A 19,243-nucleotide genomic window follows, 5' to 3' on the forward strand; every position below is an offset into this window, starting at 1 on the left:
TCTCTGACACTCTCTATCACTATCTGACACTCGCTGACACTCTCAGACACTCTCAGACACTCTCTGCCACTCTCTATCACTCTCTATCACTCTCTATCACTCTCTATCACTCTCTGACACTCTCTAACACTCTCTGACACTCTCTGACACTCTCTATCACTCTCAGACACACTCTGACACACTCAGACACATTCTACCACACTCTATCACTCTCTCACACTGTCTGACACTCTCTGATACACTCTAACACTCTCAGACACTCTCTGACACTCTCTATCACTATCTGACACTCGCTGACACTCTCAGTCTCAGACACTCTCTATCACTATCTGACAATCTCTGACACTCTCTGACACCCTCTGATACTCTCTGATACTCTCCAATACACTCTGACACTCTCTATCTCTCTCTGACACTCTCTATCACTCTCTGAAACTCTCAGACAGTCTCAGACTCTCTCTGACACTCTCTATCACTCTCTGACACTCTCTGACACTCTCATACTCTCTGACACTCTCTCACACTCTCTGAAATTCTCTGACACACTCTGTCCCTCTCTGACACTCTCTGACACTATCTGACACTCTCTGACACTCTCACACTCTCTGACACTCTCTGACACTCTCTCACACTCTCTGACATTCTCTCACACTCTCTGACACTCTCTGAGCCTCTCTGACAATCTCTGATAATCTGTGACAAACTCGATCACTCTCTGACACTCTCTGACACACTCAGACACTCTATATCACTCTCTGACACTTTCAGACACTCTCTGCCACTCTCTATCACTCTATATCACTCTCTGACACTTTCAGACACTCTCTATCACTCTCTATCACTCTCTGACACTCGCACACTCTCTGACACTCTCTGAAACTCTTTCACACTCTCTGACACTCTCTGACACTTTCAGACACTCTCTGCCACTCTCTATCGCTCTCTGACACTCACTGACACTCTCTGACAATCGCACACTCTCTGACAGTCTCTGACACTCTTTCACACTCTCTGACACTCTCTGACCCTCACTGACCCTCTCTGACACTCTCAGACATTCTCTGGCACACTCTATCACTCTCTGACACTCTCTATCACTCTCTATCACTCTCTGACACTCTCTGATACACTCTGATACACTCTGGCACTCTGAGACAATCTCTGACACTCTCTATCACTCTCTATCACTCTCTATCACTCTCTGACACTCTCTGACACTCTCTGACACTCTCTATCACTCTCAGACACTCTCTGACACTTTCAGACACTCTCTGCCAAGCTCTATCACTCTCTGACACTCTCTGACACTCTCTGACACTCGCACACTCTCTGACACTCTCTGAAACTCTTTCACACTCTCTGACACTCTCTGACACTCTCTGAACCTCTCAGAACCTCGCTGACACTCTCAGACACTCTCTGGCACACTCTATCACTCTCTGACACTCTCTATCACTGTCAATCATTCTCAATCACTCTCAATCACTCTCTGGCACTCTCTGACACTCTCTGACACTTTCAGACACTCTCTGCCAAGCTCTATCACTCTCTGACACTCTCTGACACTCTCTGACACTCGCACACTCTCTGACACTCTCTGAAACTCTTTCACACTCTCTGACACTCTCTGAACCTCCCAGAACCTCTCTGACAGTCTCAGACACTCTCTGGCACACTCACTATCACTCTCTGACACACTCTGACACATTCAGACATTCTCTGCCACTCTCTGCCACTCTCTATCACTCTCTGTCACTCTCTGACACTCTCACACTCTCTGACACTCTCACACTCTCTGACACTCTCACACTCTCGGACCCTCACTGACACTCTCTATCACTCTCTGACACTCTCTGACACTCTCTGACACTCTCTATCACTCTCTGACACTCTCTGACACTCTCTGACAATCTCAGACATACTCAGACACTCTCTGACACTCTCTATCACTGTCTGACACTCTCTGACACTTTCAGACACTCTCTGCCACTCTCTATCACTCTCGATCACTCTCTGACACTCTCTGACACTCTCTATCACTCTCAGACAGTCTCTGACACTCTCTGACACTCTCTATCACTCTCTGAAACTCTCTGACACTTTCAGACACTCTCTGCCACTCTCTATCACTCTCTATCACTCTCTATCACTCTCTGACACTCTCTGACACTCTCTGACACTCTCTGACACTCTCTATCACTGTCTATCAATCTCTGACACACTCTGACACTCTCTCACACTCTCTGACACACTCAGACACTCTATATCACTCTCTGACACTTTCAGACACTCTCTGCCACTCTCTATCACTCTATATCACTCTCTGACACTTTCAGACACTCTCTATCACTCTCTATCACTCTCTGACACTCTCTGACACTCTCTATCACTGTCAATCATTCTCAATCACTCTCAATCACTCTCTGACACTCTCTGACACTCTCTGACACTCTCTGACACTCTCTATCACTCTCAGACACTCTCTGACACTCTCTGCCACTCTCTATCACTATCTGTCACTCTCTGACACTCTCTGACACTCGCACATTCTCTGACACTCTCTGACACTCATTCACACTCTCTGACACTCTCTATCACTCTCTATCACTCTCTGACACTCTCTGATACACTCTGGCACTCTCAGACACTCTCTGACACACTCAGACACTCTCTACCACTCTCTATCACTCTCTATCACTCTCTGACACTCTCTGACACTCTCTGACACTCTCTGACACTCTCAGACATTCTCTGGCACACTCTATCACTCTCTGACACTCTCTATCACTCTCTATCACTCTCTATCACTCTCTGTCACTCTCTGACACTCTCTATCACTCTCTGACTCAATCTGAAACTCTCAGACAGTCTCAGACACTCTCTATCACTCTCTGACACTCTCTGACACTCTCTGACACTCTCTGATACTCTCTGATACACTCTGATACACTCTGACACTCTCTGTCACTCTCTGACACTCTCTGACAATCTCAGACACACTCAGACACTTTCTGCCACTCTCTATCACTCTCTATCACTTTCTGACACTCTCTGATACACTCTGGCACTCTGAGACACTCTCTGACACTCTGTATCACTCTCTGACACTCTCTGATACACTCTGACACTCTCAGACACTCTCAGACACAGTCAGACACTCTCGACCACTCTCTATCACTCTCTGACACTCTCTATCACTCTCTGACTCAATCTGAAACTCTCAGACTGTCTCAGACACTCTCTATCACTCTCTGACACTCTCTGACACTCTCTGATACTCTCTGATACACTCTGACACTCTCTATCACTCTCTATCACTCTCTGCCACTCTCTATCACTCTCTGCCACTCTCTATCACTCTCTATCACTCTCTGCCACTCTCTGACACTCTCTGCCACTCTCTGCCACTCTCTGCCACTCTCTGCCACTCTCTGCCACTCTCTGACACTCTCTGACACTCTCTGACACTCTTGATCACTCTCTGACCCTCTCTGACACTCTCTGACCCTCTCTGACACTCTCACACCCACTCAGACACTCGCTGACACTCACTATCACTCTCTGACACTCTCTGACACATTCAGACATTCTCTGCCACTCTCTGCCACTCTCTATCACTCTCTGTCACTCTCTGACACTCTCACACTCTCTGACACTCTCACACTCTCTGACACTCTCACACTCTCTGACACTCTCACACTCTCGGACCCTCACTGACACTCTCTATCACTCTCTGACACACTCTGACACACTCAGACACACTCTACCACACTCTATCACTCTCTCACACTGTCTGACACTCTCTGATACACTCTAACACTCTCAGACACTCTCTGACACTCTCTATCACTATCTGACACTCGCTGACACTCTCAGACAGTCTCAGACACTCTCTATCACTATCTGACAATCTCTGACACTCTCTGACACCCTCTGATACTCTCTGATACTCTCCAATACACTCTGACACTCTCTATCTCTCTCTGACACTCTCTGACAATCTCATACACACTCAGACACTCTCTGACACTCTCTATCACTCTCTGAAACTCTCTGACACTTTCAGACACTCTCTGCCACTCTCTATCACTCTCGATCACTCTCAGACAGTCTCAGACTCTCTCTGCCACTCTCTATCACTCTCTATCACTCTCAGACAGTCTCAGACACTCTCTGACACTATCTGAACTCTCTGACACTCTCACACTCTCTGACACTCTCTGACATTCTCTCACACTCTCTGACTCTCTCACACTCTCTGACACTCTCACACTCTCTGACACTCTCTGACATTCTCTCACACTCTCTGACACTCTCTGAGCCTCTCTGACAATCTCTGACAATCTGCGACAAACTCAGACACTCTATATCACTCTCTGACACTTTCAGACAGTCTCTGCCACTCTCTATCACTCTCTATCACTCTCTATCACTCTCTATCACTCTCTGACACTCTCTGACACTCTCTGACACTCCCTGACACTCTCAGACACTCTCTGACACTTTCAGACACTCTCTGCCAAGCTCTATCACTCTCTGACACTCTCTGACACTCGCACACTCTCTGACACTCTCTGAAACTCTTTCACACTCTCTGACACTCTCTGAACCTCTCTGAACCTCTCTGACACTCTCAGACACTCTCTGGCACACTCTATCACTCTCTGACACTCTCTATCACTGTCAATCACTCTCAATCACTCTCAATCACTCTCTGACACTCTCTGACACTCTATGACACTCTCTGACACTCTCTGACACTTTCAGACACTCTCTGCCACTCTCTATCGCTCTCTGACACTCACTGACACTCTCTGACAATCGCACACTCTCTGACAGTCTCTGACACTCTTTCACACTCTCTGACACTCTCTGACCCTCTCTGACCCTCTCTGACCCACTCTGACACTCTCAGACATTCTCTGGCACACTCTATCACTCTCTGACACTCTCTATCACTGTCTATCACTCTCTGACACTCTCTGGTACCCTCTGATACACTCTGGCACTCTGAGACAATCTCTATCACTCTCTATCACTCTCTATCACTCTCTATCACTCTCTATCACTCTCTATCACTCTCTGACACTCTCTGACACTCTCTGACACTCTCTATCACTCTCTATCACTCTCTATCACTCTCTATCACTCTCTGACACTCTCTGACACTCTCTGACACTCTCTGACACTCTCTGACACTCGCACACTCTCTGACACTCTCTGAAACTCTTTCACACTCTCTGACACTCTCTGAACCTCTCAGAACCTCTCTGACACTCTCAGACACTCTCTGGCACACTCACTATCACTCTCTGACACTCTCTGACACATTCAGACATTCTCTGCCACTCTCTGCCACTCTCTATCACTCTCTGTCACTCTCTGACACTCTCACACTCTCTGACACTCTCACACTCTCTGACACTCTCACACTCTCTGACACTCTCACACTCTAGGACCCTCACTGACACTCTCTATCACTCTCTGACACTCTCAGACACTCTCTGACACTCTCTATCACTCTCTATCACTCTCTGACACTCTCAGACACTCTCTGACACTCTCTATCACTATCTGACACTCGCTGACACTCTCTGATACACTCTGATACACTCTGGCACTCTGAGACAATCTCTGACACTCTCTATCACTCTCTATCACTCTCTATCACTCTCTTTCACTCTCTATCACTCTCAGACACTCTCTGACACTTTCAGACACTCTCTGCCAAGCTCTATCACTCTCTATCACTCTCTATCACTCTCTGACACTCTCTGACACTCTCTGACACTCTCTGACACTCGCACACTCTCTGACACTCTCTGAAACTCTTTCACACTCTCTGACACTCTCTGAACCTCTCAGAACCTCGCTGACACTCTCAGACACTCTCTGGCACACTCTATCACTCTCTGACACTCTCTGACACTCTCTGACACTCGCACACTCTCTGACACTCTCTGAAACTCTTTCACACTCTCTGACACTCTCTGAACCTCCCAGAACCTCTCTGACACTCTCAGACACTCTGTGGCACATTCAGACATTCTCTGCCACTCTCTGCCACTCTCTATCACTCTCTGACACTCTCACACTCTCTGACACTCTCACACTCTCTGACACTCTCACACTCTCGGACCCTCACTGACACTCTCTATCACTCTCTGACACTCTCTGACACTCTCTACCACTCTCTGACACTCTCTATCACTCTCTGACACTCTCTGACACTCTCTGACACTCTCTGACAATCTCAGACATACTCAGACACTCTCTGACACTCTCTATCACTGTCTGACACTCTCTGACACTTTCAGACACTCTCTGCCACTCTCTGCCACTCTCTATCACTCTCTATCACTCTCTGACACTCTCTGACACTCTCGATCACTCTCGATCACTCTCTGACACTCTCGATCACTCTCTGACAATCTCAGACATACTCAGACACTCTCTGACACTCTCTATCACTCTCTCACACTGTCTGACACTCTCTATCACTATCTGACACTCGCTGACACTCTCAGACAGTCTCAGGCACTCTCTATCACTATCTGACAATCTCTGACAATCTCGGACACCCTCTGATACTCTCTGATACTCTCTATCTCTCTCTGACACTCTCTATCTCTCACTGACAATCTCATACACACTCAGACACTCTCTGACACTCTCTGACACTTTCAGACACTCTCTGCCACTCTCTATCACTCTCTGACACTCTCTGACACTCTCTGACACTCGCACACCCTCTGACACTCTCTGAAATTCTCTGACACACTCTGTCCCTCTCTGACACTCTCTGACACTATCTGACACTCTCTGACACTCTCACACTCTCTGACACTCTCTGACACTCTCTCACACTCTCTGACATTCTCTCACACTCTCTGACACTCTCTGAAACTCTTTCACACTCTCTGACACTCTCTGAACCTCTCTGAACCTCTCTGAACCTATCTGACACTCTCAGACACTCTCTGGCACACTCTATCACTCTCTGACACTCTCTATCACTGTCAATCATTCTCAATCATTCTCAATCACTCTCAATCACTCTCAATCACTCTCAATCACTCTCTGACACTCTCAATCACTCTCTGACACTCTCTGACACTCTCTGACACTCTCTGACACTCTCTGACACTCTCTGACACTCTCAGACCCTCACAGACCCACTCAGACACTTTCAGACACTCTCTGCCACTCTCTATCGCTCTCTGACACTCACTGACACTCTCTGACAATCGCACACTCTCTGACAGTCTCTGACACTCTTTCACACTCTCTGACACTCTCTGACACTCTCTGACACTCTCTGACCCTCTCTGACCCTCTCTGACACTCTCAGACATTCTCTGGCACACTCTATCACTCTCTGACACTCTCTATCACTCTCAGACACTCTCTGACACTTTCAGACACTCTCCGCCAAGCTCTATCACTCTCTGACACTCTCTGACACTCTCTGACACTCTCTGACACTCTCTGACACTCTCTGACACTCGCACACTCTCTGACACTCTCTGAACCTCTCAGAACCTCGCTGACACTCTCAGACACTCTCTGGCACACTCTATCACTCTCTGACACTCTCTATCATTCTCAATCACTCTCAATCACTCTCTGACACTCTCTGACACTCTCTGACACTCTCTGACACTCTCTGACACTCTCTGAAACTTTCAGACACTTTCTGCCTCTCTCTATCGCTCTCTGACACTCTCTGACACTCTCTGACACTCTCTGACACTCGCACACCCTCTGACACTCTCTGACCCTCTCTGACACTGTCAGACATTCTCTGGCACTCTCTATCACTCTCTGACCCTCTCTATCACTCTCTATCACACTCTGACACTCTCTGATACACTCTGGCACTCTGAGACAATCTCTGACACTCTCTATCACTCTCTATCACTCTCTGACACTCTCTGATACACTCTGACACTCTCAGACACTCTCTGACACACTCAGACACTCTCTATCACTCTCTCTCACTCTCTGACACTCTCTGATACACTCTAACACTCTCAAACACTCTCTGACACACTCAGACACTCTCTATCACTCTCTCTCACTCTCTGACACTCTCTGATACACTCTGACACTCTCTGTCACTCTCTGTCACTCTCTGACACTCTCTGACAATCTCAGACACACTCAGACACTTTCTGCCACTCTCTATCACTCTCTATCACTCTCTATCACTCTCTGACACTCTCTGACACTCTCTGACACTCTCGATCACTCTTTGACCCTCTCTGACACTCTCACACCCACTCAGACACTCGCTGACACTCACCATCACTCTCTGACACTCTCTGACACATTCAGACATTCTCTGCCACTCTCTATCACTCGCTGACACTTTCAGACACTCTCTGCCACTCTCTATCACTCTCTGTCACTCTCTGACACTCTCACACTCTCTGACACTCTCACACTCTCTGATACTCTCACACTCTCTATCACTCTCTGACACTCTCTATCACTCTCTGACACTCTCTATCACTCTGTGACACTCTCTGACACTCTCTGACACTCTCTGACACTCTCTGACACTCTCTATCACTCTCTGACACTCTCTATCACTCTCTGATACACTCTGGCACTCTCAGACACTCTCTGACACTCTCCATCACTCTCTGACAATCTCTGATGCACTCTGAAACCCTCAGACACACTCTGACACACTCAGACACTCTCTCCCACACTCTATCACTCTCTCACACTGTCTGACACTCTCTGATACACTCTAACACTCTCCATCACTATCTGGCACTCGCTGACACGCTCAGACAGTCTCAGACACTCTCTAGCACTATCTGACAATCTCTGACAATCTCTGACAATCTCTGACACTCTCTGACACTCTCTGACACTCTCTGATACTCTCTGATACTCTCCAATACACTCTGACACTCTCTATCTCTCTCTGACACTCTCTGACAATCTCATACACACTCAGACACTCTCAGACACTCTCTGACACTCTCTGACACTCTCTATCACTCTCTATCACTCTCTATCACTCTCTATCACTCTCTGACACTCTCTGACACTCTCTGCCACTCTCTGCCACTCTCTGCCACTCTCTATCACTCTCTATCACTCTCTATCACTCTCAGACAGTCTCAGACACTCTCTGACACTCTCTGACACTCTCTGACACTCTCTGATACCCTCTGACACTCTCTGACACTCTCTGACACTCGCTATCACTCGCTGACACTCTTTGACACTTTCAGTCACTCTCTGCCACTCTCCATCACTCTCTATCACTCTCTGAAACTCTCTGACACTCTCTGACACTCTCTGTCACTCTCTGACACTCTCTGACACTCTCTCTGACACTCTCTTACACTCTCTGATACACTCTGACACTCTCCGATACACTCTGACACTCTCTGATCCTCCCTGACACTCTCTGAGACTCTCTGACACTCTCTGCCACTCTCTGCCACTCTCTGACACACACTGACACTCTCTGACACTCTCTGACACTCTCTGACACTCTCTGACAATCTCAGAGACACTCAGACACTCTCTGACACTCTCGATCACTCTCTGACACTCTCTGACACTTTCTGACACTCTCTGACACTCTCTCACGCTCTCTGACACTCTCTGACACACTCTGTCCCTCTCTGACACTCTCTGACACTATCTGACACTCTCTGACACTCTGACATTCTCTGACACTCTCTCACACTCTCTGACATTCTCTCACACTCTCTGACACTCTCTGACCCTCTCTGACAATCTCTGACACTCTCTGACAAACTCTATCACTCTCTGACACTCTCTGACACTCTCTGACACTCTCTGACACTCTCTGACACTCTCTGACCCTCTCTGACACTCTCTGACACTCTCTGACACTCTCTATCACTCTCTGACACTCTCTGACCCTCTCTGACCCTCTCTGACCCTCTCTGACCCTCTCTGACACTCTCTGACACTCTCTATCACTCTCAGACACTCTCTGACACTTTCAGACACTCTCTGCCACTCTCGATCACTCTCTGACACTCTCTGACACTCGCACACTCTCTGACAATCTCAGACACACTCAGACACTCTCTGACACACTCTGTCCCTCTCTAACACTCTCTGACACTCTCTGACACTATCTGACACTCTCTATCACTCTCTGACACTGTCTGACACTCTCTGACACTCTCTGAAATTCTCTCACACTCTCAGACAGTCTCAGACACTCTCTATCACTACCTTACAATCTCTGACACTCTCTGATACTCTCTGATACTCTCCAATACACTCTGACACTCACTATCTCTCTCTGACACTCTCTGACAATCTCATACACACTCAGACACTCTCTGACACTCTCTATCACTCTCTTAAACTCTGACACTTTCAGACACTCTCTGCCACTCTCTATCTCTCTCTATCACTCTCAGACAGTCTCAGACACTCTGTCACACTCTGTGACACTCTCTGATACTCTCTGACACTCTCTGACACTCTCTGACACTTTCAGACCCTCTCTGCCACTCTCTATCACTCTCTATCACTCTCTGACACTCTCTGACACTCTCTGACACTCTCTGACACTCTCTGACACTCTCTGACACTCTCTGACGCAATCTGTCCCTCTCTGACACACTCTGTCCCTCTCTGACACTCTCTGACACTCTCTGACACTCTCTGACACTCTCTGACACTATCTGACACTCTCTGACACTCTCACACTCTCTGACATTCTCACACTCTCTGACATTCTCACACTCTCTGACACTCTCTGACACTCTCTGACACTCTCTGACACTCTCTGACACTCTCTCACACTCTCTGACACTCTCTCACACTCTCTGACGCTCTCTATCTCTCTCAGACACTCTCTGACACTTTCAGACACTCTCTGCCAGTCTCTATCACTCTCTGACACTCGCACACTCTCTGACACTCTCTGACACTCTTTCGCACTCTCTGACACTCTCTGACACTCTCTGACCCTCTCTGACACTCTCAGACACTGTCTGGCACACTCTATCACTCTCTGACACTCTCTATCACTGTCAATCATTCTCAATCACTCTCAATCACTCTCAATCACTCTCTGACACTCTCTGAAACTTTCAGACACTCTCTGCCACTCTCTATCGCTCTCTGACACTCTCTGACACCCTCTGACACTCGCACACCCTCTGACACTCGCACACCCTCTGACACTCGCACACCCTCTGACACTCTCTGACCCTCTCTGACACTGTCAGACATTCTCTGGCACTCTCTATCACTCTCTGACCCTCTCTATCACTCTCTATCACACTCTGACACTCTCTGATACACTCTCTGATACACTCTCAGACACTCTCAGACACTCTCAGACACTCTCTGACACACTCAGACACTCTCTATCACTCTCTCTCACTCTCTGACACTCTCTGACACTCTCTGACCCTCCCTGACACTCTCTGAGACTCTCTGACACTCTCTATCACTCTCTATCACTCTCTGACACTCTCTGATACACTCTGACTCTCTCTGACACTCTCTGACACTCGCACACCCTCTGACACTCTCTGACCCTCTCTGACACTGTCAGACATTCTCTGGCACTCTCTATCACTCTCTGACCCTCTCTATCACTCTCTATCACACTCTGACACTCTCTGATACACTCTGGCACTCTGAGACAATCTCTGACACTCTCTATCACTCTCTATCACTCTCTATCACTCTCTGACACTCTCTGATACACTCTGACACTCTCAGACACTCTCTGACACACTCAGACACTCTCTATCACTCTCTCTCACTCTCTGACACTCTCTGATACACTCTAACACTCTCAAACACACTCTGACACACTCAGACACTCTCTATCACTCTCTCTCACTCTCTGACACTCTCTGATACACTCTGACACTCTCTGTCACTCTCTGTCACTCTCTGACACTCTCTGACAATCTCAGACACACTCAGACACTTTCTGCCACTCTCTATCACTCTCTATCACTCTCTATCACTCTCTGACACTCTCTGACACTCTCTGACACTCTCGATCACTCTCTGACCCTCTCTGACACTCTCACACCCACTCAGACACTCGCTGACACTCACCATCACTCTCTGACACTCTCTGACACATTCAGACATTCTCTGCCACTCTCTATCACTCGCTGACACTTTCAGACACTCTCTGCCACTCTCTATCACTCTCTGACACTCTCACACTCTCTGACACTCTCACACTCTCTGATACTCTCACACACTCAGACACTCTCTGACACTCTCGATCACTCTCTGACACTCTCTGACACTTTCTGACACTCTCTGACACTCTCTCACGCTCTCTGACACTCTCTGACACACTCTGTCCCTCTCTGACACTCTCTGACACTATCTGACACTCTCTGACACTCTGACATTCTCTGACACTCTCTCACACTCTCTGACATTCTCTCACACTCTCTGACACTCTCTGACCCTCTCTGACAATCTCTGACACTCTCTGACAAACTCTATCACTCTCTGACACTCTCTGACACTCTCTGACACTCTCTGACACTCTCTGACACTCTCTGACCCTCTCTGACACTCTCTGACACTCTCTATCACTCTCTGACACTCTCTGACCCTCTCTGACCCTCTCTGACCCTCTCTGACCCTCTCTGACCCTCTCTGACCCTCTCTGACACTCTCTGACACTCTCTATCACTCTCTGACACTTTCAGACACTCTCTGCCACTCTCGATCACTCTCTGACACTCTCTGACACTCGCACACTCTCTGACAATCTCAGACACACTCAGACACTCTCTGACACACTCTGTCCCTCTCTGACACTCTCTGACACTCTCTGACACTCTCTGACACTATCTGACACTCTCTATCACTCTCTGACACTCTCTGACACTATCTGACACTCTCTGACACTCTCACACTCTCTGACACACTCACACTGTCTGACACTCTCTGACACTCTCTGAAATTCTCTCACACTCTCAGACAGTCTCAGACACTCTCTATCACTACCTTACAATCTCTGACACTCTCTGATACTCTCTGATACTCTCCAATACACTCTGACACTCACTATCTCTCTCTGACACTCTCTGACAATCTCATACACACTCAGACACTCTCTGACACTCTCTATCACTCTCTTAAACTCTGACACTTTCAGACACTCTCTGCCACTCTCTATCTCTCTCTATCACTCTCAGACAGTCTCAGACACTCTGTGACACTCTGTGACACTCTCTGATACTCTCTGACACTCTCTGACACTCTCTGACACTCTCTGACACTTTCAGACACTCTCTGCCACTCTCTATCACTCTCTATCACTCTCTGACACTCTCTGACACTCTCTGACACTCTCTGACACTCTCTGACACTCTCTGACACTCTCTGACGCAATCTGTCCCTCTCTGACACACTCTGTCCCTCTCTGACACTCTCTGACACTCTCTGACACTCTCTGACACTCTCTGACACTATCTGACACTCTCTGACACTCTCACACTCTCTGACATTCTCACACTCTCTGACATTCTCACACTCTCTGACACTCTCTGACACTCTCTGACACTCTCTGACACTCTCTGACACTCTCTCACACTCTCTGACACTCTCTCACACTCTCTGACGCTCTCTATCTCTCTCAGACACTCTCTGACACTTTCAGACACTCTCTGCCAGTCTCTATCACTCTCTGACACTCGCACACTCTCTGACACTCTCTGACACTCTTTCGCACTCTCTGACACTCTCTGACACTCTCTGACCCTCTCTGACACTCTCAGACACTGTCTGGCACACTCTATCACTCTCTGACACTCTCTATCACTGTCAATCATTCTCAATCACTCTCAATCACTCTCAATCACTCTCTGACACTCTCTGAAACTTTCAGACACTCTCTGCCACTCTCTATCGCTCTCTGACACTCTCTGACACCCTCTGACACTCGCACACCCTCTGACACTCGCACACCCTCTGACACTCGCACACCCTCTGACACTCTCTGACCCTCTCTGACACTGTCAGACATTCTCTGGCACTCTCTATCACTCTCTGACCCTCTCTATCACTCTCTATCACACTCTGACACTCTCTGATACACTCTCTGATACACTCTCAGACACTCTCAGACACTCTCAGACACTCTCTGACACACTCAGACACTCTCTATCACTCTCTCTCACTCTCTGACACTCTCTGACACTCTCTGACCCTCCCTGACACTCTCTGAGACTCTCTGACACTCTCTATCACTCTCTATCACTCTCTGACACTCTCTGATACACTCTGACTCTCTCTGACACTCTCTGACACTCGCACACCCTCTGACACTCTCTGACCCTCTCTGACACTGTCAGACATTCTCTGGCACTCTCTATCACTCTCTGACCCTCTCTATCACTCTCTATCACACTCTGACACTCTCTGATACACTCTGGCACTCTGAGACAATCTCTGACACTCTCTATCACTCTCTATCACTCTCTGACACTCTCTGATACACTCTGACACTCTCAGACACTCTCTGACACACTCAGACACTCTCTATCACTCTCTCTCACTCTCTGACACTCTCTGATACACTCTAACACTCTCAAACACTCTCTGACACACTCAGACACTCTCTATCACTCTCTCTCACTCTCTGACACTCTCTGATACACTCTGACACTCTCTGTCACTCTCTGTCACTCTCTGACACTCTCTGACAATCTCAGACACACTCAGACACTTTCTGCCACTCTCTATCACTCTCTATCACTCTCTATCACTCTCTGACACTCTCTGACACTCTCTGACACTCTCGATCACTCTCTGACCCTCTCTGACACTCTCACACCCACTCAGACACTCGCTGACACTCACCATCACTCTCTGACACTCTCTGACACATTCAGACATTCTCTGCCACTCTCTATCACTCGCTGACACTTTCAGACACTCTCTGCCACTCTCTATCACTCTCTGTCACTCTCTGACACTCTCACACTCTCTGACACTCTCACACTCTCTGATACTCTCACACTCTCAGACCCTCTCTGACACTCTCTATCACTCTCTGACACTCTCTATCACTCTGTGACACTCTCTGACACTCTCTGACACTCTCTGACACTCTCTGACACTCTCTGACACTCTCTATCACTCTCTGACACTCTCTATCACTCTCTGATACACTCTGGCACTCTCAGACACTCTCTGACACTCTCCATCACTCTCTGACAATCTCTGATGCACTCTGAAACCCTCAGACACACTCTGACACACTCAGACACTCTCTCCCACACTCTATCACTCTCTCACACTGTCTGACACTCTCTGATACACTCTAACACTCTCCATCACTATCTGGCACTCGCTGACACGCTCAGACAGTCTCAGACACTCTCTAGCACTATCTGACAATCTCTGACAATCTCTGACAATCTCTGACACTCTCTGACACTCTCTGACACTCTCTGACACTCTCTGATACTCTCTGATACTCTCCAATACACTCTGACACTCTCTATCTCTCTCTGACACTCTCTGACAATCTCATACACACTCAGACACTCTCTGACACTCTCTATCACTCTCTATCACTCTCTATCACTCTCTATCACTATCTGACACTCTCTGCCACTCTCTGCCACTCTCTGCCACTCTCTATCACTCTCTATCACTCTCTATCACTCTCAGACAGTCTCAGACACTCTCTGACACTCTCTGACACTCTCTGACACTCTCTGATACCCTCTGACACTCTCTGACACTCTCTGACACTCGCTATCACTCGCTGACACTCTTTGACACTTTCAGTCACTCTCTGCCACTCTCCATCACTCTCTATCACTCTCTGAAACTCTCTGCCACTCTCTGACACCCTCTGTCACTCTCTGACACTCTCTGACACTCTCTCTGACACTCTCTTACACTCTCTGATACACTCTGACACTCTCTGATACACTCTGACACTCTCTGATCCTCCCTGACACTCTCTGAGACTCTCTGACACTCTCTGCCACTCTCTGCCACTCTCTGACACACACTGACACTCTCTGACACTCTCTGACACTCTCTGACAATCTCAGAGACACTCAGACACTCTCTGACACTCTCGATCACTCTCTGACACTCTCTGACACTTTCTGACACTCTCTGACACTCTCTCACGCTCTCTGACACTCTCTGACACACTCTGTCCCTCTCTGACACTCTCTGACACTATCTGACACTCTCTGACACTCTGACATTCTCTGACACTCTCTCACACTCTCTGACATTCTCTCACACTCTCTGACACTCTCTGACCCTCTCTGACAATCTCTGACACTCTCTGACAAACTCTATCACTCTCTGACACTCTCTGACACTCTCTGACACTCTCTGACACTCTCTGACCCTCTCTGACACTCTCTGACACTCTCTATCACTCTCTGACACTCTCTGACCCTCTCTGACCCTCTCTGACCCTCTCTGACCCTCTCTGACACTCTCTGACACTCTCAGACACTCTCTGACACTTTCAGACACTCTCTGCCACTCTCGATCACTCTCTGACACTCTCTGACACTCGCACACTCTCTGACAATCTCAGACACACTCAGACACTCTCTGACACACTCTGTCCCTCTCTGACACTCTCTGACACTCTCTGACACTCTCTGACACTATCTGACACTCTCTATCACTCTCTGACACTCTCTGACACTATCTGACACTCTCTGACACTCTCACACTCTCTGACACACTCACACTGTCTGACACTCTCTGACACTCTCTGAAATTCTCTCACACTCTCAGACAGTCTCAGACACTCTCTATCACTACCTTACAATCTCTGACACTCTCTGATACTCTCCAATACACTCTGACACTCACTATCTCTCTCTGACACTCTCTGACAATCTCATACACACTCAGACACTCTCTGACACTCTCTATCACTCTCTTAAACTCTGACACTTTCAGACACTCTCTGCCACTCTCTATCTCTCTCTATCACTCTCAGACAGTCTCAGACACTCTGTGACACTCTGTGACACTCTCTGATACTCTCTGACACTCTCTGACACTCTCTGACACTCTCTGACACTTTCAGACACTCTCTGCCACTCTCTATCACTCTCTATCACTCTCTGACACTCTCTGACACTCTCTGACACTCTCTGACACTCTCTGACACTCTCTGACGCAATCTGTCCCTCTCTGACACACTCTGTCCCTCTCTGACACTCTCTGACACTCTCTGACACTCTCTGACACTATCTGACACTCTCTGACACTCTCACACTCTCTGACATTCTCACACTCTCTGACATTCTCACACTCTCTGACACTCTCTGACACTCTCTGACACTCTCTGACACTCTCTCACACTCTCTGACACTCTCTCACACTCTCTGACGCTCTCTATCTCTCTCAGACACTCTCTGACACTTTCAGACACTCTCTGCCAGTCTCTATCACTCTCTGACACTCGCACACTCTCTGACACTCTCTGACACTCTTTCGCACTCTCTGACACTCTCTGACACTCTCTGACCCTCTCTGACACTCTCAGACACTGTCTGGCACACTCTATCACTCTCTGACACTCTCTATCACTGTCAATCATTCTCAATCACTCTCAATCACTCTCAATCACTCTCTGACACTCTCTGAAACTTTCAGACACTCTCTGCCACTCTCTATCGCTCTCTGACACTCTCTGACACCCTCTGACACTCGCACACCCTCTGACACTCTCTGACCCTCTCTGACACTGTCAGACATTCTCTGGCACTCTCTATCACTCTCTGACCCTCTCTATCACTCTCTATCACACTCTGACACTCTCTGATACACTCTCTGATACACTCTCAGACACTCTCAGACACTCTCAGACACTCTCTGACACACTCAGACACTCGCTATCACTCTCTCTCACTCTCTGACACTCTCTGACACTCTCTGACCCTCCCTGACACTCTCTGAGACTCTCTGACACTCTCTATCACTCTCTGACACTCTCTGACACTCTCTGACAATCTCAGACACTCTCTGACACTCTCTGACACTCTCTGACACTCTCTGACACTCTCGATCACTCTCTGACACTCTCTGAGACTCTCTGACACTCTCTGCCACTCTCTATCTCTCTCTGTCACTCTCTGACACACACTGACACACACACTCTCTGACACTCTCAAACTCTCGGACCCTCTCTGAAAATCTCTGACACTCTCTATCACTCTCTATCACTCTCTGACACTCTCTGACACTCTCTGACACTCTCTGACACACTCTGTCCCTCTCTGTCCCTCTCTGTCCCTCTCTGTCCCTCTCTGTCCCTCTCTGACACTCTCTGACACTCTCTGACACTATCTGACACTCTCACACACTCTGACATTCTCTGACACTCTCTCACACTCTCTGACATTCTCTCACACTCTCTGACACTCTCTGACCCTCTCTGACAATCTCTGACACTCTCTGACAAACTCTATCACTCTCTGACACTCTCTGACACACTCAGACACTCTCTATCACTCTCTGACACTTTCAGACACTCTCTGCCACTCTCTATCACTCTATATCACTCTCTGAAACTTTCAGACACTCTCTATCTCTCTGTATCACTCTCTATCACTCTCTGACCCTCTTTGACACTCTCTGACACTGTCTGACACTCTCTATCACTCTCAGGCACTCTCTGACACTTTCAGACACTCTCTGCCACTCTCGATCACTCTCTGACACTCTCTGACACTCGCACACTCTCTGATACTCTCTGACACTCGCTGACACTCTCAGACAGTCTCAGACACTCTCTATCACTATCTTACAATCGCTGACACTCTCTGACACTCTCTGATACTCTCTGATACTCTCCAATACACTCTGACACTCACTATCTCTCTCTGACACTCTCTGACAATCTCATACACACTCAGACACTCTCTGACACTCCCTGACACTCTCTGACCCTCTCTGTCACTCTCTGACTCTCGCTGACACTCTCAGACTCACTCAGACACTCGCTGACACTCACTTTCACTCTCTGACACTCTCTGACACTTTTAGACATTCTCTGCCACTCTCTATTACTCTCTATCACTCGCTGACACTTTCAGACACTCTCTGCCACTCTCTATCACTCTCTATCACTCTCTGACACTCTCTGACAATCTCAGACACACTTAGACACTCTCTGACATTCTCTGACACTGTCTATCACTCTCTGACACTCTCTGACACTTTCAGAAACTCTCTGCCACTC

The sequence above is a fragment of the Heterodontus francisci genome, unplaced genomic scaffold, assembly GCF_036365525.1.
Source record: "Heterodontus francisci isolate sHetFra1 unplaced genomic scaffold, sHetFra1.hap1 HAP1_SCAFFOLD_93, whole genome shotgun sequence".
Taxonomy (NCBI): Eukaryota; Metazoa; Chordata; class Chondrichthyes; order Heterodontiformes; family Heterodontidae; genus Heterodontus; species Heterodontus francisci.